Source organism: Eptatretus burgeri, chromosome 10, assembly GCF_056783735.1.
Source record: "Eptatretus burgeri isolate ZD-2024b chromosome 10, Ebu_testis_v1, whole genome shotgun sequence".
Lineage (NCBI taxonomy): Eukaryota > Metazoa > Chordata > Myxini > Myxiniformes > Myxinidae > Eptatretus > Eptatretus burgeri.
Window position 1 is genome coordinate 50,181,616 of NC_140970.1, and position 27,703 is coordinate 50,209,318.

A 27,703-nucleotide genomic window follows, 5' to 3' on the forward strand; every position below is an offset into this window, starting at 1 on the left:
TTTTGCTCTATATCTTATAGTTTCCATGCTCGGCGACCCATCGCCGCCTCCCAGCTTGTCTGTCTGTTTGTCTGTCTGTTTATCACCTACAGGTCACAATTCTAAACTGATCTTCATGAAACATTACCGAGTTATAGAGGAAGTCTCAACTGAGTAGTCTATTGATTTTGAGGTTAAAAGATCAGAGGTCATCGTAAGGTAAAATTTCTAAAATCATCAATTTAAATCTGAAAAATAATCAATTTTCATCCAATTGACCTGAGCTTTAAATAAAATTGTGAATTTTAATCTTGATGAAACAGACAATTTGATGTATCCATGGCAACCTGTGGAGAGGGGGATGGATTTTGCAAGTATCGTGCTCTGCACAGTCTATTTTTTATTCTTGTCTGTCTGTCTATCTGTCAATCACCGACAGATCACAATTCTAAACTGATCGCCATGAAACGTTACCAAGTTATAGAGGAAGTCTCAACTGAGAAGCCTATTGATTTTGAGGTCAAATGTCAAAGGTCATCTTGAAGTCGAATGTCTAAAATCGTTATTTTTCATCCGATTGACTTGAAAATTAAACAGCAATTGCATAGTGCATTACTGAATTGGGAAACCAACTATTTTTGTGATCAAAATGTCAAAGGTATGGTGATTTTTTTTATTAAGCTGTTGTGGTGGTCTGTGAAATGCTGCAACGTTGGTGATTGAGTCTGGTGAAGTCTGAGGTGTGACGTCTGTTGGATAATGGCACGTGATTTTAATGGGAAGTGGTGCACATATGCAAATTACCTGCCCCTGTTGCTATGATCTTTGGTGTGCATGCATGCATGCATGAAGGAAGGAGAGCTTCATGAGTGTTGCAAAGCAAAATTATGTAAAGAATGGAAAGAAAAACACTTCCTAAAGCCCATGCAACGCTTATTGTCCCATAATCCCACGACACATACGGTGCCTACAGAAAGTCCACACCCTCTTTCAAAATTTGTTGCCTTATAACCTGGAATTAAGTTGTATTAAATCAGACTTTTTCCACCTTTATTTACACATCGTAACCCACAACTTCCAAATGAAAAAGAAATTCTACACATTTCAGAAAATTAATTAAAAATACAAAACTGGAATATCTTGGTTGGTAAGTGTCCACCCCCCCTTATAATAGTAATTGTAAATTAGCTCAGGTGTAACCAATCACCTTCAAAATCACACACCAAGTTAATTGGCCTCCATCTGTGCTAAATAGTAAAGTGAGAGCTCTTTGTGTCTCTGATGGACCGTATGAAGCCCTGGACATTGGGGATGAGGGATTGAAGAGTGGAGAGGGTGGCGTGACTGTATTGGAGTGATAAAATACAATCTTGAATAAAGGGACACAGACCTGAGTCTGTGCAGCTGCACTGAGCAGCCAGAATGTGCACTGTGAAGAATAAAGCCTGCATCTCCTTTAGTATGAAAGATCATCTCACAGAAAGTTAGGGATCTGCACCAAGGTGAGAGGCTGAAAATGTGCTCCCTGTCTCGGCAAAATAATAAATAAAGCTCCAGAAAATAAGCTTCAATGGAGAAAGATAGAGTGTAGAGGAGAAGGAAATCATCCTCCATTGTGAAGTGTATTCTACACATCCACAATGGGGGATCCATGGCGGGGGAGCTAGATTTATGTATGAGCTACTGAGTACGTGAAAAGTTTAATAGACGACTAAATCCAATTTGTTTGCAAACATGAAGACAGCAAGTGAGAAAAGGTATCCCTAACTTTCCTTGCAAAAAATTTCTAAAGACAGGTGTGAATAGAAGATCTCACACATGAAACCAAAACATCAACGATCACAGCCACAACAAATTCACACTATACGAATGGCTTTCAGTAAATGGGAGGACTAAGTCAATCACACAGGAGTAGGTTCATAAACAGAAAGCACACGTCATCTCCTTTCGGGATGTAAAAAAAACCTCATGTCAGAACAGCTGTACACACAAAGGCACAACAAAGTATGGCGAGTAATCCACTGGCACATCTACAAAATTTCAATATCCCAGTTTCAGAAAACTCATAAAAACATGAACCAAAAACGATCACTGAAAACAATGAAGCAATGCTCACGTGTGACATGATGATCCCATCAAGCGTGAACATAGAAAACAAAGCATTGAAACCAGATATACAGGATGTTCCAAAAAATACCTGGACAACTTTGGTTGTTAATACATTTAGTAGCACTAGTACGTGCCCGTTAAAAAAAAAAAAAAAAATTCATAAAGAAATATTCCAACCGCGAGCAAGAAACAACAACCACACAGGCCGTTTCTTTGCTCTGGTCTGCCCGCACGTGCGTGGCCCGGAAGTTCGCATATCGCAGTTACGATTATTCACAATTTAGTTTTAATGGCCAATTATTCAATTAGCGCCAACGTATTTTGCCTTTTCGCAATGTCGTCGCAAGGAAAAAGAGAAGAGAAGAGAAAAAAAAAATACTTCCTGGTTCGGAGCATACCAGCACTCTGATGTTACCGAAATTTATGCACCGTCTAATCTGAAAAATATCATAACTTGGGGCATTGTGTTTATCTATAAATGCGCATAAGAATTCGAGAAATTATTAGAATACACGAAGTCATCACTCTCCGGAAGCCCTACGTTGTAACCCGTAATGGGGATCGCGGCTGAGCTTCCCTTCCCCCATCGGCCACGCCCACGCAACAATGTGTCTTGTCATTGGTTTGGTAAATAAATGGCCATAACTTGGGAAGCACTTGTCCGATTAATATCAAACCTTGAAAAGGCACATCCTCAGGTCCCCAGCAATATATCTGGCAAGTTTCAATTAGATCGGACCAGTGGTTGTCGAGAAACAGTGGTCACAGACACACACACACACACACACACACACACACACACACACACACACACACACACACACACACACACACACACACGCACACACACACACATGCACACACACACACACACACACGCACAGATTGCTGGAATTATAGATAGATGAATGATACAACAATACCCTTTGTTTTCTCTGATACAGAAACTCATAAAGTTTTCTTTATGTTCAGGTCTGGTGGTTTAATGTAAAAGAAAATGATGACTACACAGGAGAAATCTCAGTGTGTCAAATGATTCATCGAGGTGAGATCCACCACGCAAGTTCAGTGTAATTTCCGTACAAGGTATGGAAGGAATCCGCCATTGTGGATGAGTGTCAGAGAGTGGGACAAGAGGTTGAAGGAGATTGGAAGTTGTCAGAAACAGAAAAGTACCAGTCGACAAAGCACAAGTGCAGCAGGTGTTGAAGGAGTGTGTGAATCATTTCAACAAAGTCCCAGAAAATCAATTTGATACATATCCAGAGAACTGGGTACGACCAACCACCACTGTACACAGGATTTTGCAGAAAAGACTGAAGCTTTATGCCTATAAGATGCAGATTCTGCAGGAACTTAAACCAAATGATGGACCCAAACATAAGGCGTTTGCCTTGGAAATGCTCAGTTGCATAGAGGATGACGAAGATAACCTGAAAAAGGTCATGTTCACAGACTAGTTTGCTTTCATGTATCGGGGAAGGTCAACCAGTACAATATGAGGATCTGAAGGTCTGAAAACTCCCACGTGGTCTTTGAACACATACATGACAGTCCAAAGGTCAATGTGTGGTGTGGCCTTCTCCATGACCGCTTAGTCGGTCTGTTTTTCTTTTCAGAGGATACAGTGACCTCAACAATTTACATGAACATGTTGGAAGGATTTGCTTTCCCACAGATTGAAGACCTGCAACCCAATATCATTTTCCAACAGGATGGCGCTCCCCCTCATTGGGCTTTAGTCGTTTGAGCCGTCCGAATGAAAAATTTCCAGATCGCTGGATTGGCCAAGACAGACCAACTGCCTGGACTCCATAATCACCAGACATAACCCCCCCCCCATGATTTTTTTTCTGTTGGGGTTTGTCAAAGATGTTGTCGACAACACCAAGGTGGTAACCCTGCAGGATCTTCGTTCTTAGATCACAGCTGCATAAGCACTGGTGGACGCAGACATGCTGAGCTGAACATGGCAAGAACTCGTGTATCACCTTGATGTCCTGCATGCGACAAATGGAGCTCACATTGAAGTATGCTGATGGTGTGCACAAAACGTTATGAGTTTCTGCATCATAGAAACCAATGGGTATCGTTGTATCATTTGTGGTTCAAAATATATTTACAACCAAAGTTGTCCAGGTCTTTTTGGAAAATCCTGTAGTACTTGGGTACAATAAAGAAAAGACAGCATTGCTCATTGAGGTGTCAATACCCAGCGTTTTTGGCTGAAACAACATTTTAAAAAACTAGAGGGGGAGCACTCTGTAGAGTGCAAAACCTCCGCCGCCAATACTTCTGGGTCACTTAAGTGAACCTGATATCCTATTCATTGGAGGTCAGAACAGATCAGACTCTACTGAAGCACGATTTAATAAACTAAACTCGATCGACGCGCATGGAGAAATGCCAAAAAAATAAAATCGAAATTTATTTGAAAAAAAAGGTGCAAAATTTCTGGGGTTTTTTTCTCTAACAAATTTTTTTTGTTTATTTCTTGAAATTTATTTATTAAATTTTTGAGGGGGTTGGAAATCACTTAAAACATGTAGAAATGCAAAAACAAAAATTCAAATATTTTTTCTAAATGGCCACCATAGCGGCCATATTGTACTTTGAACCAAGTCCAAAATTTAATGGCATGATCCTTGGACCATACCTAATCCCCCACTAAGTTTCGTCGAAATCCGTCGAGGAGTTTTTCCGTAATACTGTTCACAAACAAACAAACAGACGGGTGAAAACAGTAACCTCCGTCCATCTTCGATGGTGGAGGTTAATAAAGGAAATGACCAAATATCAGGATTTCAAAAGTGAAGTCAAAAGATTCTGGAAACTGAATTGCGACAAAATCATACCAGTGATAACTGGAGCAATGGGAATGATAGAGAAGAATCTTACACGCTTACAGAGATCTTAAAAACCATCCCTCGGAATATTTCTTCAAACAAACTGGAGTTGAAAGCTGTCCGGGGCTCGGTGATGATCCTCAAAAAAGCCATCGGAACACAACTTTGAGAATTACAAAACTTCACAATTCGGTCCATGATTCATGATTCCTTACTGAGACGAAGGTGAATACTTCGACACCTGGGAGTGCTCCATTCCACCTTCTGAAACCCACATATGGAGATAACAACCAACTACACACACACACACACACACACACACACACACACACACACACACACACACACACACACACACACACACACACACACACACACACACACACACACCTTTGTGAAAGCTACTTGTGCTGTCTGCCTAACTTAAGCTGAAGGAAAGAGTTTTTGGCCCTCTCACCCTCCTTTCCCATTTTATTTCAGACATCTGTCTTCCTTAACCTCCCTCCCTCCCTGCGCCCCATTTGCTTCTGCCTCTTTGTTAATTCTCTCAGAACCCCGATCAGACGTTCATGCTCTGCAATGAGGCAGACCACTTTTCCTTATTTGTAATTCCATCTCCAACTATCCTAGCTTAACAGCACCCATGAGACTTTTCACAAGAGCTTTGAATGGAAGTTGAATGAATGAAAAACGGTTTCTTGTGGGAATGTAAGAGAAATCATATTTACTGTTATGTAACGAACACTCACAGCTCACCCGGCTTGTCATAACTTGCCTTCGAGCTTCCTTTCATCGTTAAAAGTATAGGTTGTATTGTCTCGTCATGTTATTAAAAAATAAAAGGGAAAAGGAAACGTTGTGTTTGAAGTCTACAACTGCAGACAGCTCTATACAATTTGCAGCACAATGCCACGGAAAAGGGGGGTGTCATGGTCTCACCAGCAAGAGCACTTCATAGAAACTTTTAGATGTTGATATATCTTTTTATACATAACTTGCTGGAATCCCGTGATAAAAAAATACCATGGTTGGAAAAAAAACAAAAAGGAAGCCTTTTAATTTTTGCTGGTTGGAAGAGCTCAAAAAAAAAAAAAATCATATATCTTAACAGCAAAGATATCACAGCACATTCTCCGTTCATATTGGTATCTTAGTTAATTTTACACAATGAAAGTACCGATCCTCAGTTCATATGGGCACCTTGGTTCATTTCACACAATGAAAGTACCGATCCTCAGTTCATCTTGGTACCTTCGATCATTTTACACAATGAAAGTACCGATCCTCAGTTCATATGGGCACCTTGGTTCATTTTCCACAATGAAAGTACCGATCCTCAGTTCATCTTGGTACCTTCGATCATTTTACACAATGAAAGTACCGATCCTTGGTTCATATTGGCACCTTGATTCATTTTCCACAATGAAAGTACCGATCCTCAATTCAAATTAGATTACAAAATTTCCTTACCAGGGGAGGGAGGGAATACCCCCCTCCCAGACCTGCACCCTACCAGAACCCCACACCCCCCTCAGTCGATTCCCTCCCTCACACTGCGGATTCTTTCCATCTTACTGCTTTTTATTTTCTATATATTGGCAACTATGCAAATGGCTTAGTCCACATGGGGTGGGGACAGGACAATTAGTGTCCGCACGGATAGCACCGTGCCCGGTGCGGTGACGGCTCGGGCTCAAACCACCATTTGGGTGGTGGGTGTGAGGGAATCCTGGCATGTCATGCAGCCGGCTCAGACTTCCACTGAAGCACAGTGGTGCCTGCCTCAGTGACTTGCTTTATACACATTCGTGAAAAGTAAATAATGATGGAGGTTTTTTTTCACAATGTCGTGAGATTCCTAGAATTATTCGGACAAAGACCCTGATAATCATTAATGACATGGGTTTTTTGGTGTGGTCCCTGGTCGAGTTTTTAAAGAGAAAAGAGTCGGAAACAGACAACTGCCTCAATCACTCCCAAAAATGAGAAATAACCTGCTTCGCGTTTGAAGCAAAAACATGTTCACTGCTCAGGTGTATATGTAAAACATCGATCATGGTTATATACTGTAGCTCGGATAGATTCCAATTGCACTTTATACCAGAGGCCTGAAGCAGGAGGCCTATATCGGTGTAAAGGCCCGTGACGCGATCGGCTCCAACCTTTCGATATTTGATGATCATTTTAACAGTCCCATTGGTCGTTTTACACTGAAGGGAAAAGATAGAGGGAGGGCACAGCAATTGTGAATATGACCGCTCCGAATAAGTCTTTAGCTTTGCATAAGACTTACATGGCAGCCGAATGATGCTTTTAATGGGTGGAAGAAATGTTACACACAAACAGATGGACTAACCAGTGTATTATTATATCGATAGATGTATCGAGTAGTGTCAAATTCCAAAGTCATCATATTTCTTAACAAGAAGGATATCACGGCATATCTCTGAACAGAAACAAAACAAGCTCAAATGAGCTAAGATCCTCGTCCTCTTAATGTTGACGTCATAAAAACGAATATGACGTCATTGTGATGTATCAGGTTTGCGGTAAATTATAATCTGTGCTAATGCCCGGCTTGATTCCCGCAAACAAAATTCAAACAGCTTGCCTAGTTTCGGAGATAATGGTATAGGTGATTTCCATTAGCGGCGATATTATGACGTCAACTTTTTTTCTCGTAAGAATTTCCAAAATCGGAGATGGTTACTGCCTGCGCGTGGGCTTTCTGCATATACATGGCAAGTTTCACGAAGATCCGATGAAAACTCTGGGTTGTGAAACGAAAAATGTCAAAAAATAGGAATGACGTCATAGAAATTGATATGACGTCATAGTGATGTATCCTATGTGCGGTAATTCATCTCTGCTAATGCCCTGTTCGATTCCCGCAAACAGAATTCAAAAAGCTTGCCTCGTTTCGGAGATAATTTTTTAGGCGATTTCCATTAGCGGAGATATTTTGACGTCATAACTTTTTTTCTTGGAGGAATTTTCTAAATCGGAGATGGTTACTGTCTGTGCAGGGTACTTTTACATATATATGCCAAGTTTCAGGAAGTTTCGATGAAAACTGTAGGCTGTGAAACAAAAAAGTCCACAAGAAGAAGCAGAAGAACAACAACGCGAGTAAGACTTTGAGATCCTCCACGAGGATCTAAAAAAGTTCGAGAGATTGAATTTGCAACTGGCCTTATACACTGCCCAGGTTCAATCTTTTGTCCGAATGAAAAAATTATAATTCTCCTGTTGATTTGGATTAATTTGAAGCAATGTTTACCTAATAATTTTTCTCTCCGAGGAGTGTTTTCCATGTTTCAGGGTGGAACAGACAGACAGACGCACAGCATTTGCCTATTTTATATCTAGATGGTGTAACCAAGTTTCAGTACGTGTGGGCTCTCTACTTAAGGAGAAACAGATAAAGATGAAATAGATTGATTGCGTTTTATTACACTTACAGCTACATGTTCACAACACTCCCTGCTATTCCGGCTCTGGTCACAAAACAATGCAGTTTCAACCTAACCAGCACAATTTATTGTTTAACAACAAGTTTACCTGGCCAATACAGTGTCAAAATTTTTGGTAATCTTCAGAGGACAGTGGTGTCACCTGGATGTTACACCAGTGTGTGGACTATCTATATATGACTAAAATTCTCATCATGTATGTATGTAGGTATGTTCCCAAAATACAGCCAAAACGGTACACGATAGCACAAAATTTTAGGGCCACCTTACTCTCCATTCGCCTGCGGCGTGCAGTGTCAAGTTTTGTTCAAATCGGGCAACGAAAAAAATTATTAAAAAATCTATTCCCCATTCCATCAAGTACTCTTTGGGAAATTTGATCAATGCAAACAATCTCAGCGGTATAGTTCGCCAGAGCTATCTTTTTTTTTTTCTTGAAATGATTTTTTTCATCAACCGCTGTCACAACGAGAACCCTACGGGTTCACGGATCGTCTAGTATCCTTGTAAAATAAAACAACATCCATTGATTAAAATGGACAGGATAGCCAGTGTTGCAATGAGACAGTTACAATGTTACGACACCTGTTACATAAAGTCATTACACACACTATTGCTGTCTGGGACACTTTATCCGTACATGTACCATTAAAATCATCAACAAGCTATATCACATATCTCAGAAACCCCGATTTCCATATTTGTTATATAATACATGCATAGTGTGATATGACCACCGTACTACACACACACATCCCTCAACTAAGAATTGTTATTTACCTTAGCATGGAGGAATGATGTCTGAATCATGGCAATCGAGCATAACCGCAACGACTGGATCCCTGGTTACGTACAAGTGCTACCAGTCATGTAGCGATCATCATTTGACACAACCCCAGTAAAATAATACAAGTCTGGAGACGGCGATGGTTCACGAGCAATGTACATGGTTGGCCTTTTTATTTTTTGACCTTCGAGGGGACGCCACGGACAAACTGGCGGAAATCGGGAAAAATGTAAATGATGAAAGTTGTAGTACTCGAAGAGCACTACTTGCATACCAACTTTCATTCGAAACAGTTGAAAACCCTAGGAGATCGATGCCCAATTTATAGATTTTTTTGACATTTTCTGAGTTCGTGACCTTGTGACCTTGACCTTGGGACGAAAATGAAAAATCGAGCTCCGTGGGGGCTATGCAGGTGCCATTGGGCTAACCAAATACCGAAACCCCTGCCAGATTCGACAAACCCCCTCAGAGAAGATGTAACTTGAAACCGGCTACCCCCTAAAAACACTTGTTTTTTGGGCGTGGCTCTGCCCATAATGGGCGCAGCATGCCCATTCTCCGGAAAACACAACTAGATCATGATACAAACCTCGCACCCTAATTTTATCAAGATCGGATCAAAACCCACGAAGCTATGCTCAGGACAGACAGACACACACACACACCCATAACTAATATAGTAGTCACTTACTGACTCGTGAACCAATTACACATGATTACCTAATAATACAGAATACCCTGAGGTATTGCCTCGAAGCAAAGTCATCCCCATCCCTAAAATCATCCCCAGGAACAACGAATCTATCATCTCCAGGTGGCGAGGATATTTGTAATTTACCCCCAACTCTTATAGTCAGAGAAAGCTGCCGAAAACAACCAATAAAAGCTACCGAAGAGGGCATGTAGAATAGTGCTGACTGGACCGGCCTACAAAAATCAAACGGAGGACTGTGATTGAACCCGAAAACGTAAGGAGCAAATATGGAGTCATCAGGAGGAACCTGGATAGGATTCTGGTTTCAGTCATTACTCCTCTACTCTCAAACCCATCCAGGCACAGCCAAGTGAACCTCACAGAAAACTTTCTGGAAGAATTCACTTGTCCTTGGACAGATGAAGAACGAAAGAGAGAAATAGAAAGTAAAAGAGATGAAAGAGAAGAAAAAGCAAGAATTAGGTTGGATAAAGAGAATTGTGAAAAAAAATTAGAAAGAAATGTGAAAGTAACAAAGAACAAAGATGTTGAGAAGAATCCAAATAGATAGATTTCAGCAGTTACTCCCTAGGCTCAAATGATGTACAAGCTAACAGAGGTCCGTCAGCGGGGAAGCACAGTCCACGCAGCATCAGGATATGGTACAAACGTAATCAAACAGAAGACCAAGAAGGAACCCAAATAAGTTAAGAGCAAAGATGGACTGACTCATCAGTAGGAACCTGGATAGGAATCACGTTTCAGCCGCGACTCCACAACCCTCAAACCATCCAGGCACAGCCAAGTGAGCCGAACAGAAAAATTTCTGCAAGAATTCACTTCTCCTAAGACAGATAGATAACGAAAGAGAGGAAAAGAGAGTAAAATAAATGAAAGAAGAAAAACAGCAAGAATGAGAATGAATAAAGAGAAACTTCTTTTCTGACTTTCCCTGGGAAGACGACTGCCTCTCTGATTTCTGACAGACAATGCCTGATCTATTTCTGCTGAACATATATCGTTGAAGTTATTGTTGCAGGAATGAAGGCTTATATCCCCTTATTTTTCAAATCTATTTCTCCTACCAATTCTTGGTTCAATAATTCTTGCTCTGCAGCCATTTGTGCAAGGGATGCGGCATATCGGATATGAAAAAACTTCTTCCTCCGACTCGCATTCAGCTTTCATATTTACCAGAAATCATTTCCAACATGTTATTCATGAGGCAAAGCATTCCTTTATCCAAAAGAAATGTGACAACCTCTCATCTTCTTCCACTAATGGATCTTTCTGGTCCTTAGCTGAAAGTATCTCCAACAATTTGTGTCGCTCTTCTTTTCCTTCGCTTTTCCATTCCGATGATGCTATCGCTGTCTCTCAGACTGATAAAGCAATTCTTTTTGGTTCTCTTTTCTCCTCTATTTCCACAATGGATGACCATGAGAACATCCCATCCGTCGTCCCCCGACCCTTCCGAAATCCCGGCTGCTCTTCTCTGATCTCCATCTCCACACTTTTCCTTATTCACTCGTCCAGAATCCTCTCCAGCACCTTCATGACATGTCTTAGGAGTGTAATGCCCTTGTACTTCCCCGGAACTTGAACATCGCCCTTCCCCTTCCAAATTGGCACAATTAACCCAGTTCTCCAATCCTCCAGAATTGAACCCTCTCTCATACATACATTCAACAACCTCTTCATCCAACTGGGTCAAACTTCTCCCACTGTATGTATCATCTTTGTCTTGCCTTGCATTCCTTAACCCTTCACAACTGTCGCTTCCTTACCACCATCAAATCCAGTTCTCTTCCATGCTGTCCATTCCTATAGGTAATATTGTACAGCTTTCCCACTTTTGAAAGAATGAACCAGCTATGGCCATCCCATTCCTTGCCACCAGCTCCTTCAGCTCTCGACCCTCACTATTCCTTGTTCCCCAACCAAATTTACCAACACATTCTGCTACTCCCACATATGTGGTATAGTCCCCCACAATGCACAGCATCACCTCCAGCTCAACCATTCCCATCATCTTCTCCAGTGCGTTCCTGAATTCCTGCTTCTCCACCCCAGTCCTTCCCAATTATGTCCCATAGACCGACATAACACACACTATTTGTCTTTGAATCACCACCCATGCCATAACTATTCATCCCTCCCATCTTTCCACTCTGACCAACTGCTTGATGATCTCTTCTGATACTATTATGCCCACACCATTACTCCTTCCACGCCCACCAATGTGCATCAGCTCGTATACTCCAACCAACCTCCTTGCCCTGTCTCCTTTACATCTGATCTCCTGCACACACAACACTTCCAACCTCCTCTGCATCATCTCCACCACCTTGACCCATCTTTCCTCCAATGATTCCACATTCAAACTACCTCGCCGGATCTCGCTTCTGAACTGCAGCCCGCCTGGCAGAGCCAGTACCATCTTGATAAGTTTGGGACGTTCTTGTCATCACTCAGCAGCGCTGCCCAAGTTGACTGCTGGACCTATTATCCTAGTCTGTTATCACGATCCTGTCTGCGCACACACACCACTCTTTCTCCACACTCACTCACCCCTCCCCCCTGCCCACCCCTCTCCCTCCACACTCAACTCCTCTGCCCCCCCCTTTCAAGGCACTCATCCCTATCTCTACCATGCTCACCCATTCCCTCTTCTCCCCCCCCACCCTTCCCCTCCCCTTCCTTATGTCCCGCTCTGCCTTAATACCTTAAAGTCATGCTTATTCAGCTTACAACAAGTGAATGCATTTCACAAAAAAATCACTGTTCTTTCAGTTCGGTTCAAAAGCCACTCAGTTCGACCCTCAATATGCTCCTCCATATATACTCCTCGACTCCCACACTCGGACCTCCTCGAGCCCCACACTCCGTCTTGCAAAAGGCATTCACGAGCCATTGGATTCAGACTGAACCACTCCCAAAGCGGCATGCCAGAATCAGACCGAACTGCTCCCACAGTGGCATCAGAGCGAAGCACTCCCACAACGGCACATTGGAATCACACCAAAGTAGTCCCACAGTGGCACGCCGGATTCAAAACGAAGCACTCCCACAGCGGCACATTGGAATCGCACCGAACCACTCCCACAGCGGCACATTGGAATCACACCAAAGTAGTCCCACAGTGGCACGCCGGATTCAAAACGAAGCACTCCCACAGCGGCACATTGGAATCACACCAAAGTAGTCCCACAGTGGCACGCCGGATTCAAAACGAAGCACTCCCACAGCGGCACATTGGAATCGCACCGAACCACTCCCACAGCGGCACATTGGAATCACACCAAAGTAGTCCCACAGTGGCACGCCGGATTCAAAACGAAGCACTCCCACAGCGGCACATTGGAATCGCACCGAACCACTCCCACAGCGGCACATTGGAATCACACCAAAGTAGTCCCACAGTGGCACGCCGGATTCAAAACGAAGCACTCCCACAGCGGCACATTGGAATCACACCAAAGTAGTCCCACAGTGGCACGCCAGATTCAAAACGAAGCACTCCCACAGCGGAACATTGGAATCGCACCGAACCACTCCCACAACAGCATTGTGGAACCAGAACGAAGCACTCCCACAGCGGGATGCAGGAATCAGAACGAAGTATTGCAATAAACATCTGCAAAGAAAAATGATTTTTCAGCTTTCGGAGAAAATTTTAGTGTGGACATAACAAAAAACTGCTTTGTTCACCCAAGACGCAGAGGATGCAGCAATCAAGAAATAGATTTTTGGATTCAGCACAAAATTCTGGTTCAGGAACCATTCTCAAACCTTTTGGCCTCAGTTATATACTTAAAAGTGCTGTAGTTCTTGGACTACATTTAATTACTTGCATTTATCTCTGTCAGAGGTTGTTTTTTTTGCATACAAATTTGAGGCTCATGGAGGAGCTACAACAAAGAATGGATCACTACATTACAGAGCAAAAGGAACAGTAGAGAAAGAGGGTGGGGGTGGAGGGGAAGACACACCAACAGCAGAGTTGAGGGACAAAATAGAGGGAGGCTTGGAGAAATTAGTGATGTGGAGAAGAATCAGGGCTCAGGGAGGACACATGGGGTAGATAAGATGGATACAAAAGCAAACTCTCAGAAAGGAAAATGAGGAAAATTGCAAGGAGGTGGGATTGGGCTGGAAACGATCATGGTTTTGGTTGGGGGATGATCTGACATGGTGGTGAACAACTTTCTTGAAGATGAGGGACAAATGAGATTGAACAGACTGAGGAAGTTGATTCCACAGGCAAGAGATGAGAGTAACGGATGGGTGCAGTTGAGCAGTGAGCCTCTATTTTTGGAGTTTCACCCGAAGTGGGTTACCATAAAACCATGTGCGCCCTGCAGAAACCAGATGGAGATGGTATGGAAAGAGAAGAGGGTGGAAGACTGAAAAGGAGGCGAAAGAAGACGGACCATTCCCGGTCTGCAGTGTGAAAGCAATACACTCAGAGATTCAGCTTCATCACAGGTCAGGTCAGGTATGGGAGCATGCGTCAGAGCAGCGTGTCACTGTGTCCACTTTATGCCGGTACTCCAGGAACCTCCATCTGGCCATCCCCCAGGCAGATGCCTGGCCAATCCCTATCTCCTTAAGATGCCGATCAACCTGCTGCAACCACAAGGCATGTGGTTGGCCCGTTGGCCTCCTAACTCACGAGGATCCCTTGTTGAGAGACTGGTGAGCAAGATCAGTGTCAGGGAAATGAGCCACATGTCCACACAGCCGCAATTGACACTCATGGACTATACCGGTAACAAATCTCATCTGAGTCACTCGTCTCAGTAACCGCTCGTTGGACACAATGTCTGACCAGCGATAGCCAAGGATTCTCCGAAGAGACCTGGTACCGAAAGAGTTAAGTCTCAGATCCCTGTTCAGAGTCTAAGTCTCACATCCTTAGAGCAAGACTGGAAGCACAAAGGACCTGAAGACTCGGACTTTCGTCCTCCCACACAGGTACCGGCAGCGCCACACCCCATGATCCAGTGAATCCATGAATCCATGACTCCCAAGGCCCGACCCAGACGTCTGTTGACCTTCGGCTCACAACCTGCAGAGATATGAATATCACTGCCAAGGTAAGTGAATCACTCCATGACTTCAACATCTTCACCACAAACAGGTACAGACAAGATAACAGCATCCAAGATGTCATTGAAAGCCTGGATCTTAGTTTTGACCCAGGAAACCCGTAATCCCAGCAGCTCTTACTCCTCATTCAGCACCTTGAGGGCCCCAAAATGGATATCCAGTCTCCACAAAGATGACTGCATCATCTGCGAACTCAAGATCAGAGCTATTGGCATTCCCAAACGATGCACCGCAGCTTGATCTCTTTGATATCCTCCCCAGAATCCAGTCCATACAAGCGCTGAAAATTGGGGGGCAGTACACACCCTCCGATTAACTCCATTAACAAATAGAAATAAGTCCGAGATGGAACCACCACATCTCTCAGCACTCTCAGTTCCAGAGTATAGTTCATACATCAGAATGATCAATTTTGGTGGCACCCCACAAAGACCGAGAATCCTCTAGAGTCTCGAGGGCATCCCGATTCACTGAATCAAACGTTTTGCAGCGATCAACATAGGCTGCAGGCAGTCCCTGCCGAAACTCTCATCTACATCCCGTGAGGACCCGAAGAGCAAGGATATGGTCACTCGTTGACCTCTTTGGTGTGGAGCTTGACTGCTCTGGGTGCTTCATTACAGGGGATACCAGTTATTATGAGGCCTTGGTTTCTCTGCGTCAAACTGAGCATGGTGCGAAGCATGAAGACCTGGTGAAATTTCAGATGTGCCAAGGAAATACTTTGCATGACGGAGGATGTCCAGGAGTTAGCTGGTTTTGGACGACAACTTAGATATGTGGTTTGCACAAGAAAGATCATGGCTGATGGTGGGACCAAAAGTTAGGTGACTAAACATCTTTGAGGGGTTTGTTTAGGAAGTACATGGGAGGGTTTGTCAGGCAGTCTAACAGAAGTGTTGGACCAGCTCATGATTTTATCAAGGTCTGCAGAGAGGGAAGGCAAAATGGAAAAAAAAATTACAAGTCAAAGGAAAGAAGGATGAGGAAGGAATAGAGTTTAGCAAGGAGTCCATGGGTGAGAAAGCAGGCCTGTTGAAAACCTACCAGACCTCACAAGCCGAGCCAGATGCACAAGATTAAATAACCAGACAGGCCTGCAAAGACATAGCGATGAGCACACGATACGAATAAGAAATGAAACAAACAGTGATTGGACGACCATCGACCACAACAATCACAAGTTTGGAGCGGTTTACTTAACTTCGGAAGCAGGTCACTCATTGACGAAGCAGGAAACTACTATAATTATAATTAATGAAACAAAACATTTTGTTGATTCATATGCAGTGTCGCATCTCACATATTTTGAAAATGTACCAAATATCAATCCACATCTTAAACATTGGAGCGTCGAATAAATGTGCATACATGAAGTTCCCCCTCATGTAGTCCTCCTCTCACGATGACACAATATCTACATTTTCACTCTGAATTAATCATGATCTGAAGGTATTTTTTGCTTTTTCAAAGTCGAGGTTCATGTTACAACAAATTAATATTTGTGTCACCTTCTAGGCTTCACCTGTAAACCCCACACCCTCGCCACTACAAGTTCAACGGTGACTTGCATGCAGAGATGGCGATCTGCATTTTCCACATCAACACCTCAACTTGAGTGGAGGTGGGTGGTGATGACTTTGGGTAGTGGTGGGGGGATGTAAGAAAGGTGATGATGCATGAAATGTATACATTTATTGTAAAGGGATGTATATATAGATTAGATTCAGGGCAATAATGGGATTGATATATCCAAAGTGTTTCAAAAGTAAGTGCACTGAACGAAATACTTTTGTTTCATGTGTTTGTTAACCTTAAAATTAACATGTATGCTTGTTTACTTGCTTGTATCATTGATTCGCTCAAGTGGAATACCCACCGTGTCTTTGTTGTATTTGACAATGAATACTTTTCTCTGAAAGACATCATTTTTCAAAAGTGGTGTTAAGTTTCGACTGCACTGGTTCTTTTGGAACACCCTTGCAGAAGACAGTTACACTGATAAATGGTGTGTGAATAAAGCTTGATGGACTAATTGGTCAAAATACCATTCTTGCATGGAAATTATTTGACAGATATACAGTACTTATGGGAACCTTTGTAAAGGGTCATGCTCATCGTGAAAGTGTTTTATTTGCTTTTCTTAAATTTTTCTAACTTTATACAACTCAGGTTATGATATGAGGTTGCAGACGCATCCTGTTTGACAAAGTTGTTGTTCCAATCTAAGCACATTATTTGTTATTGTTTACATGACCAAGATAATTTTGATCTGGGAGTCCATTATTTATTTGGATTCTCCGATTCTGCCATGGTTATATTGATTATATTCCCAGGTAAAATCAGAGTTCACAAAATGACTTGGTATGTGGTTGTTAATACTGTCACATTTGTGGGAGTAGATGGAGGGATCTCTTAGTAAAGGTAGGATTGTATAGTGTCGCATGGTCCGTGGACGGGTCGAAGACATCTCAATGTAATTTAAGTCGGGAAAACTGTGAGCTTAAGATTGTTTACGTGTCACCACATGGGGGGTGGTGCTGTGTTAACTAGGGAGGGTCCAAGGCTAGTTTCTTCCAGTATGTGATTGTCCCCTGTGACCTTTTCCAACGTTTTTGCATTTACAAAGCCGGCCATAAAAGGACCATGTTTTACAACAACAATTACAACAATGGCCGAACCAGCTACCAATGCAGGCAGAACACAATCAGCTGGCGAAACCCCGCCCCCAAGAACAGTGACCGGCAGGCCACGCCCCCGAGGCTCATGATTGGTCGGTGTGACGTCAGAGGGAGGATGATCGAGTGGAGACGTCATACAATACGTCATGTAAAGTTCTTCCTTGGCCCACTTGAGCTCCTGACCACATACAGTACAAAGCTTTTGTCCGCAGCCTGATGAAGTACTGCTCTCCCCTCTGGGCTGGTGCTCCTGCCTCTCACCTTTCTCGGCTTCACGCTGTGGAAACCAAGGTATCTAGGATCATTGGTAGCTCCCATGGTGAGACTGTCTTTGGGCCTCTCACTCTCTCACCGCAGGCAGGTCGGTGGTCTTTCTGTCTTCTACCATCTTCTCTCCGGTCTCCCCCCCCCCCGCTCTGTCTGCGATTTTTCCCCACCATATTTCCACAGGGCGCTCAAGGTCCACCAACAACCCCCTTCTGGTAAAAATACCAAAATCACGAATCACTGCTCACCTTCACTCTTACATTCCTCTTTTTTCGTGCCTTTGGAATGAACTCCCACACTCTCTTCAATCCCATTCTTCCCTCCAGGCCTTCAAAACAGCGTTCACCACCACCTCTTATCTTCCCCCACCCAAAACCTTGATCTTTTCTACCCCCGTTAATCCACCCCAATCCCACCTTCTTCAAATTCCCTGCTTCCATCCTGAAAGTCCCTATAATGTCCATCTTGCATATCTTGTGTTCTCCATCCCATCCCTCTCCCTTCCACAGATCTCCTACACTAATGTCTGTTCCCCACTGTTTTGTCCTTCCCTCTCCTGCCCCTCTTGTTTCATGCCCCACCAGCTGTGCGTTTTGTGTTCGCTCTCTCCGTGGAAAGTGAATCTCTCTACGACCTCAACATCCTCACCACAAACAGGTAGACAAGATAGCATCATCCAAGATGCCATTGAAAGCCTGGATCTTAGCCTCGACAATGCATACAAAAAGAAAACGATATTATAAAAGGAGCCATGTCTGTCTGTTTGTCTGTTTGTTACCTCCGCCACTGAAGGTGAAGGAGGTTATGTTTTCACCCTTTTCTTTTGGGTCGCCGAAATAGGTGACCCTTATTGTCAGTAATTCTGTCTGTTTGTTTGGATGTTTGTTTGGATGTTTGTTCGTTTGTCATCAGCATAATTGGAAGTAAACGTGGGCAGATTTTGACCAAACTCGGGTGGTAGGTTCATCTTATGACCTTGTGCTTTGGAAATTGTGATGGTTGCTAGGGACGCTTTGGTTCCCTAGCAACAACCGAAAAACCTTCAAAATCGGTACCGTTCACACGAAATCAATTCCGAAAGCCATTATCCCACGTAGGGTTATGAAATTTGGCACGAATGATCTACAGGTGATGCTCTATCAAATATATTCCCGTTTTTGTGATATATGGAATACTTTACCCGCAGCGCCCCCTATAATTAGGGTATGCGCGAAAATTGGCAAAAATTGAAGGCCCCCTAGCGACCAGGTGAGTGCATCGATACGAATGAAACTCTGCAGGTTCATGGTACTCAATGAGTACTACAACTTTGCCTCAGGACATATTGCCCGATTTCGCTTAGGTCAGGGGTCAAAGGTCAATTAGTGCAAAAATCGATAATATGTGAGAGCTGGAGGTGCCTTCGCACCAAATGCTACTCCTCCTAGGGTTATGGTCGGATGGTCATGAAAATTCACACTAATCGTCTGGAATACATTTTGCACAAACTATCGAGCCGGATTTTCGATTTAGATCTTTGTTCACCCACAGCACCCCCTCGAACTTTGGGGATTTCCGATTTCAAACCGCATTTTCGGTACTTTTCATTCAAATGGATACCGAGTAGCTACCATTAGATGGAACTGGATGAGATTTGATATGCATCATCTTAAGGTGATTCCCTATCCGCTATATGACATCCATTTTGCTCTATATCTTATAGTTTCCATGCTCGGCGACCCATCTCCGCCTACTGGCTTGTCTGTTTGTGTACAGGATATCTCAAAAAGTTTTGGACGGATCCGGATGAAATTTTGTGGACACGTTTGATGTGTGACAAGGACGAACTGATTAGATTTTGGTGAAGATCCGGATCCGGATCCGATGATTAGAACTTTTAAAGTGATTCTTCACCATTGAGAAATGGGGCCAAAAACGATATACTGTATAGCACGATATCTCAAAAATGTATTTTGCCAGATATGTTCTCATGGATCAGGCATTGCATGGCAGAGGTATGCGCTCTACCTAGTGTCCTTCAAGTTTCGCATGTAACTGACCATTTTCTGTAAATATAAAATCACATATATTGTCAATTGGTAATATCATCAGAAGATGTATTATGTCCATACATTGTGACAACACCACCAGATTTTGCTTATCTATATTGACAAAAATTTGAATACTCTGTTAAAAGAAACATGACTGTCATCTTTCAGCCATGTCTCAGAGAGACCAACAACATTGAAATGAAATTTAGGTGGTTCCCAAAAAAATAGAGCACGCCATTGCACATCCCCATGCTTACCAAATAAAGCAAAGTTGAATTGAGTTGTAGTTGTTGGAGAAACTTCGAGAATTAAAATGTTTATTTATTTTTGGAAATAGCCCCAAACAAGGCGTATAGCCACTCAAGATAAGAGGCTGCAGTAAAGTTTGATAAAGTTAAAGCAAAACAAACACACAAAATACAGAAAAAGAAGAGGAAAACATCCAAGACACAGGCATCTGATCTGATACATTATGGATGTTTGTGTTGTGTGATAAATAAATGTTTGTCTCCAAATATGTGCTTAATTGTGGTCATGCAACAGATGTATGTCAAATGCCGGGCACCTATGTGGGAGGAGGGAGGAAAAGGGTGAGATGGGAGGAGGGAGGGGGAGGATGTGAGGGAGCAGGGGAAGGGGTGGGAGGAGGAATTTTGATTATGAAGGAAAGGTTTTTCATGATTTTTATGTTCTTATGAGGTCATGTTCCAAACAAGTCTTAGCTAATATTCTCTGGAGTTTAGCAGGTTCATATGACATGTGCTCGTTTTTGATTGAAGCTTTTTGTAGCAGGGTTCTGATAAAGAAGTCTACTCCCAAAGTTGATCAGATCCACGAGTTCTTAGTTTGTGATTTTTTTTCTAGCAAGCAGATAGATTGGCTTCAGCTTCATTCTATTTTTAGGGATATGAGTGTAGAGAGTTTATTACCAGACAAAGTTAGGGGGAAACCCCCATTTAAGGTTTATTTCTCTTTCACTAAGACCATAGGACAATCCTTATTCAATTATGGTAAACTTCTTAAAACTCTTAGTATAGATATAGTAAAGGACATTTTGGAAACTAACTTTGCATGTTCGTCTTCCTCTTTTTTTATATGGTCCTTGTGGACACGTAGTTTCTCGGGATTTGAATGTAATTAGAGATCTGATGAAAATGGGAGCTAAATATAGGAAACCAGTAACTCAACCTTTGAGCTGCATTCGGTCTTCAATTGTGGATTCTGTCTCTAATTTTGTTTACAAAATGTGAACCAAGTTCAAGTTATTTGTAAACACTTTTATTGCATGGTTTAACAGAGTTGTGAAAGGCCTGGATAATAGGATTAAGTTTTTTTAGGAGTCGGGGCTTGCTTTCATTGGGTCAGTCTAGACCAGTGTTGAATAAGCTGAGTGTTCGTAAAGCCATTTGGAATCTCCACGAAAGCTACATAATAGCTCCAGCGGATAAGGATGCTAATAATTTTGTTGTGGTTTGTAAAAAGTTTTATGTGGAGGTTTTATGAGGAGAGTTAGGCATTGATATGGTTACTTTCACTTGTATAGGAAATAGCACATATGTTCCTTGTCATAAGTCGCTCCAAGATATTATCTCTGAGCATCAGGAAGTTTTAGTTAATAATTTCAGTATTAAATGTAAAGAGGTAAATCTGTCTATTCCTCGACTTTTCTGGATTCCAAAGCTTCATAAGAACCCGTACAAGTATAGGTTTATAGCGGGTGCCAAGCAGTGTTCTAACAAACAGTTATCGGTTATCGTTAACTCAGGCTTACAAGTTGTTAGAGAACAGTTCAGGAAATATTGTTTAGCAATTGAGAATAATTCTGGGATTAACACTTTCTGGAACATTAATTCTTCCTTCGAGTTCTTAGATATAAATTAGATGCCTCAATATCAAGTCAGTTGAAGTTTTAGATTTTTCAACTTTATATACAAATTTGGATTTAGTTCTTTTGGAGGGATTCAATCTTTCAAGTAATTGACAAGGTTTTTTTAAAACTCTTTTAATAAGTCTTTGTGTGTCAGGTTTGATAGAGCATTCTTTTCTAAAAAGAAATACTCAAGTTTTCATTGTTTTGATAAGCAGAAGTTTAAGGATGCTGTTAATTTTATTTTGTTTTATACTTTTGTGTCTTTTTGGAGATAATGTTTCAACAGGTTAAACGTATTCCCATGGGTGGGAATTGTAGCCCCCTATTAGTGGACATTTTTCTTACTTTCTGTGAATTTTCATTCATGCAGAAACTGATGGAGAAAAATCAGGATTAGATAAAACATTATCTCATACATGTCGTTATATAGATGATATTTGTGTGGTTAACTATGATTGTTTTTGATAGACAGCTTCACAAGATTTATCCAGATAGCCTGATTGCAAACAGGAGTGAAAATTTGATTATTGCTGCATATCTGGATGTGTTGGTTAGAGTTTGACAGAATGGTTTTAGTACAAGTCTTTATCATAAAGTTGATGATTTCAGTTTACCTGTAGTCTTGAACACCTTTCCAGGTAGTAATGTACCAATTAAAACGGGTTACGATGTCTTTTCATCTCAGCTACTTACATTTGCAAGAATTTGTTCAGTAAAGAATGATTTGGTGGAACGTGCTAAGAAGGTTTTTTCCATCATGTTAAAGAGGATATTTGGCTGATTGTTTGGTCAGGTCTTGTGAGAATGTCTTTCGACTCCATTGCCATCTTTTATTTAAGTTTGGTTGGTTTTCATGTAAACAAGTTCCTATTGCATTGCATTTGATATAATAATAATGAATGAATTATTTTAGTGAGGTAAATTCTTTAATTAATATTATTGATTAAACAATACATATATATATATATATATATATATATATATATATATATATATATATATATATATATATATATATATATATGTTGCGGTTTTGGAAATTCACAAAACACCATTCAGGTTGCCCGAAGATCAGTTATTTCGATAAGTAAGTGTTTCAGGTTAGAATCCCCACCAATGTGTAAAGGGATTTATTCGTGTGCTGGGCTGCGAATCTTTGAGGTAGCCGTTATTCTTTCTCTCTCTTTATTTTAACAAACATCACAACGCCATCATCTCCTACAAAAACGCCATCATCATCGACAAACAACGCTCCCTCTGCTCAAGCCGCCATTGTGCGCCGCGGCAAACCACCGCGGTGCAAGCTGATTTGCATAATCGGAACAAAACGAGGGTTTCCCCGACACCAACCTGTGAAGTCGGACTTGGGGTTTCCCGCGAGGCTTACCAGGGGTGAGAGGTCAGAGGTGAAAATTGTCGGAGCCCGGCCTCGGGTTGAGAGATCAAAGAGCAGCTCGCCCTGGGCAATATAAGGGCGGGACTCGAACGAGTTCGGGGCTGACTGGAGATATTCATCACACCTCTAGAGGAGAGATCAGGAGATATTCATCGCACCTCGAGAGGAGAGGTCAGCGGAGATTCATCGCTCTCGGGAGATGGGCAGTCGCAGAGAAGGAGGGCGCGCCAGACGAGAGCCGGAGGTCGTTGGAGAGGAGCGCGCGCCAGAGGTCCTGCCAGCTGCGGTGGAGTCGAGCAGGCTGCGTCGTGGTCCGGGCAAACGGCCCTGAGACGGTCGAGCGATGTCGCTGAGGTAGTGAACGGGCCCAAAGAGCATCAACTCTAAAAGAGCAAAAGACCCGTTCACTCCTCCGAGCGTGTCGCCGACCAGGTCCAACCGGCCAGGCTCGCCAAAAGGGGCCGCGACGAAGCCGGGCCACGGAGGGAGACCAAGCAGCTGCTCGCCAAGTTGCTCAAGCCGCTCAAGCGACTGGCGCGTTTGCGACGCGAGGACCGAACCGAGACACCAGGGGTCGCCGACCCGAAGACCTTCGAGTCGCCACAAGGTGCGGCAAGGTAACCTGCCCGGCCTCTTGTGAGCCTTCGGTCATCCAGGCTCCGAGTTGAAATAAAGGCTCACGAGCCCTGTTCTTTTCTGGGGTTTTGTATGAAAGTGTTCTGTGGCGCCTTGTCTTTATAAGTAGAATTGTGGTTAAGTACGTGCCTGTATATAAAAACGAGTAGACATCGGCTGTAGGCTTTGCTCGTGTCTTGTCCCTTTTCCCCCATTGATTGCATGCCTGTATGAATAAATGACCCCATTGTTTGAATGTTAATCTGCTCGTTGCGTCATTTCCTCCCATTGACTTCCACGGTGCGTTCGGGAAATTAGCCGGCTATTAAAGCCAAATTAAACTGGCCAATTGGTCCGACGGAACTTGGCGATTAAAACCGCTCGGCATCGCACACGAAACGAGCGCGCTTAGCGGCTCGTTTCTGTACGAGTTCCGTCGAGATATAAATTATCGGTACTTCTGTCTGCGCGGATATTTTGGTATATCGAGATTCGGCGATTAACCCTGTACCGCGTGCACAGAATATTGACAGTTTATGGTGCGTTAAGGCACCCGTAGCAGGTTTCCAGAGTTGTCCGGAAGCTACGACTGAATTTCGGGTTTCGGCGGACGTGCGACTGCGCTTGGGCCTTAAGCGGTCGTACGTGGCTGTCCGAACCGGCTAATTCGTAACAATATATACATACATTTATATATATATATATATATATATATATATATATATATATATATATATATATATATATATATATATATATATATATATATATATATATATATATATATATATATATATAATTAAATAACAGCCTTATTTCAGCCATTTTCCCCTGCTGAGCAGGGGTTAGCTTTTTGCGGGCTCCATGCAATCATGGTTCCCTTCTTGAGGCAATGTTTTTATGGCTGGATGCCCTTCCTGACGCCAACCCTGGTCGGCTCTTATGACACACAGGGATATGGTACACCTATTCTAACCGGGGCATACACCGGGAACAGTACACTGGTACTCATTTCGCCGACACTTTCCAGGATGAGGGAAACACCGAATTTGACAAACAAAAGTTGCATAGCTTGGCAAGAATCAATGACAGTTGAGACCAACACATTTTCAAAACAATCACTGGGATTCCATCAGAACAAGTCTTTTGAGACATGTGGAGTATGAATAATTCTGCCAACCTTCTTGGGAGAGATGATGGGAACAGGAATATCAGTGTCTGTACAAGATGGAATATCAGGAAGAGGATGTCCCTGATCATTGAGGGTAGAATTAGAAGCAAAGCGATGTGCAAATAGGTTAGCCTCATCCAGAGGTGAAGTAACAACCTTAGGTCCATGAAAGAGAAGAGGTATAGCAGATGTTTTGCCGTTGAGTACACTGTTCATAACTTGCCAAAAGTCCCCAGTGCCAAGCCACTGAACCACAATAGAATCAGCTACAAAATGTGCATATTCTGCTCAGCATCCTCAAGAAATATTTTACAGAGGTTACGAGCTGTGCAGAACAGACATTGCACTCCAGTGACCCTTGAACATGGTACTGCTTGAAAAAGTGGTTACAATGAGAATTGTTGACACACAAGCCAGAGTTATCCATAGATGCGAATTTGATACGTGAGGGTATATAAGTCTCCATGCCAGTGCAAATCCATTGGGATATTTCCTCAGCAGTCATATCCAGACCAAGAAATGAAATATTAAAGCTGAGCTCTCTGGCACATCATCAAGAAATGAACAAATTCTTTACCAGTCAGATTTCCAAAACTGTCACACTGTGTGGTGAAATGAATTAACTGGAGCTGAGGGTGAAGAGTAAGAGACCCGAACAGAAAAAGTGAAATGATCTGAGTTACCAATTGAGGCAGGACATGGGCAACACAGCAACCAGGATTAGAACATAAAAATAGATCAAGCAATTGTCTTCATTAGAAGAACAGTCAGGAATTTAGTGGGAGAGGCAACAATTTTGGTGAGATTTTGAGAGTTTGAAAATACATTTCTCCAGATACACCATTTGATTGAAGCTTGTATAGTCGACCCTTTTGCCACACCTTGTCAATAACAAAACAATGAATGAGAGATCCAAAACAACTGATTGAGCTTCAACCTTGAGATCCAATGCCCTAATGAAATGATCCGTTATTAAGGATGGCAAATCGCCAGCAGAGCGAGAATGTCGAAAGCCATACTGGCGGTCAATGAGAAGTTAATTTTCCTTATGTGATTGAGAAGTTGTTGATTGGTGAGGCAATCAAATACCTAACTTATTACAGAAAACATCAGGAGCAACCTTCCAGGAACAAGGCTCCCGGCAGGAAAGAAACACCCTTTCTTCTCCTCTCCCTGTCAAGCCAGATTAGATCTGTGACTTGCTACAGGTACCATGTAAACCCGTACTAACCTATTTCATGGTCGGGTTGTCGGCGACTAAACCATATCCCCCACCAGGTTTCTCGGTGAGGAGGGTGTGTGGTTATGGACACCCAGCAGGATTAAAAACAAAACCTGTAAAAGGGCAGAGGAGCTCCTTGTGAACCAACGGCCATCCATTTCTAGTGCCCAACTGTGTCTGCGGACATCGTCCTGCAGTTGGGTTACTTTTTTTATCGGAGTTTGGTGGCAGGATTTGCACTCCAGCCACCCTAAAACCTTTCACTCCACAAAGCACACTAAAAACGCAAAGAAAAAGAAAAATCTACTCCAGGGGAGTACCTCCTGTGCAGCTCATCAGATGATGGGATTGGGGCAAAGCCTTTGGGACCCCCACTCTTTGCGACCCCTGAGTTGGATTGCAGTAGTGTGTGTCAGGGTGGTGCTGAGGTGTCATCCACCAGACAGCAGTCTCCTTCGGTTAACTTGAGGCAGTCCCTTTGGGTGGGTGCCTGGAATGTCCTATCCCTGAGAGAGGATAATCACCTGTCTCTGTTATAATCTGAGCTCAATCGTTCGAACATCGGTATTGCTGCACTCTCTGAGGTTCGGAGACCAGATAGTGGCGAGATCATGGTGGGTAGTTCCACCTACTATTGGTCTGGTCCCTCTGATGGTTACCATTCCCAAAGAGTTGCGGTAGCTGTGTCCAATAAGCTGACTCCAATGAAAATTGAGGTAACTCCGGTCAACGAGCGTATCATGAGACTAAGGATTCATCACTCCTTGGGTGTCATTTTCCTGGTCTCTGTATATGCTCCAACTGAGGCGAGTGATCTCACCGTGAAGGACGTGTTCTATGCCACGCTCGAGTCTGTGGTTAATCAGTGCCCCAGGAGAGATGCTTTTATAGTCTTGGGGGATTTTAATTAATTGACTGGAATGGATAAGGATGGTTATGAGACATGTGTTGGTTACCATGAGTCTGGAACTGTGAACCACAATAGCACTATGTTCCTTGACTTTGCAAGAAGTCATGGACTTAGGGTGGCTGGTTCATGGTTTCAGCGCCCATCGGCTCGTAGCTGGACTTGGTAATCCAACACCGGTGGTGTGTCAAAGGAGATTGACCATGTGCTCGTTGATGGTCGCAGGAGGATGATCTCGAACTGCAGGCTCTACCGGAGTGCTCAGTTCCTCAATACCGACCACAGACTTGTTGTAGCAACGCTGAAGTTACAGCTTAAATCCGGGAGAATGGTACCATCCCAGCCCAGGCTGGATGTTGGCAAGCTTAAGGATGAAAGGGTAGCTGAGGATTTGTGAACAAGCTGAGTGTGGATTTGGGGGGTCTGGGTGCTTTGGGGAATTCTGAAGAGCTGTGGAGTTTCTTCAAGACCACCATCCTTGATGTTGCCAGTGGATGTCTTGGAACTCATTGTTGGACGAAGAAGAATTTTGTCTCAAGAT

General features: G+C 42.9%; 1 protein-coding gene across 7 annotated transcripts in view; it reads left to right on the forward strand.

Moving 5' to 3' along the window:
• Positions 1-27,703, forward strand: part of LOC147018531 (forkhead box protein P1-like) — a 227,106-nt gene that overhangs the window by 32,886 nt on the left and 166,517 nt on the right. For 6 of the 7 annotated variants that reach the window (XM_085898261.1, XM_085898260.1, XM_085898255.1 and 3 more), the window contains one exon: positions 16,522-16,627. The gene's annotated coding sequence lies outside the window, so the exon portion shown is untranslated. Of the gene's footprint in view, positions 1-16,521; positions 16,628-18,535; positions 18,609-27,703 lie in introns of all 7 variants that reach the window. The other variant, XM_085898257.1, reaches the window with a different exon arrangement.